The sequence below is a fragment of the Triticum dicoccoides genome, chromosome 7B (genome assembly GCF_002162155.2).
Source record: "Triticum dicoccoides isolate Atlit2015 ecotype Zavitan chromosome 7B, WEW_v2.0, whole genome shotgun sequence".
Taxonomy (NCBI): Eukaryota; Viridiplantae; Streptophyta; class Magnoliopsida; order Poales; family Poaceae; genus Triticum; species Triticum dicoccoides.
Genome location: NC_041393.1, coordinates 733,206,497 through 733,206,981, shown reverse-complemented (window position 1 = coordinate 733,206,981; position 485 = coordinate 733,206,497).

The window sequence follows — 485 nt, the reverse complement described above, 5'->3', positions numbered from 1 at the left end:
TTAATTTAGGTGTTTCATATATTGTGTTAGCTAGCTAATTAACAGAGAGAAGTGTCCTCTCTTATGTCCGTGCTTGGTCGACGCTACGTACTATATATACATAAGTGATTGAGAGAACCATTGAGTACAGAAGTTCGTCATGCATACCGAGAGAAGTGATCGATCGACCTCTCCTTCTCCGAGAGATTGGTCGAACAATAAGTTTTCATATATCATGTATCCTACGCTACTGGCTACATACATGTACAATATGTATAAGATCTCTTAATTACAATCCCCTAGCAATTGAAATCAATTTTCACATGGTATTCTCCGGCTTTATTGATGACGTGGTCAAGAAAGAATCCCGCCAATTCCTCTTGAATTGCTTTCATGCAATCTGGTTCTAGGAGTTCATTCCGCATCTGCCACGTCTAATTTGAAGAAGGGGGTTAATTAATACATATATATGAATGAAACTCAACAGAAATGATGGTGTAATAAAA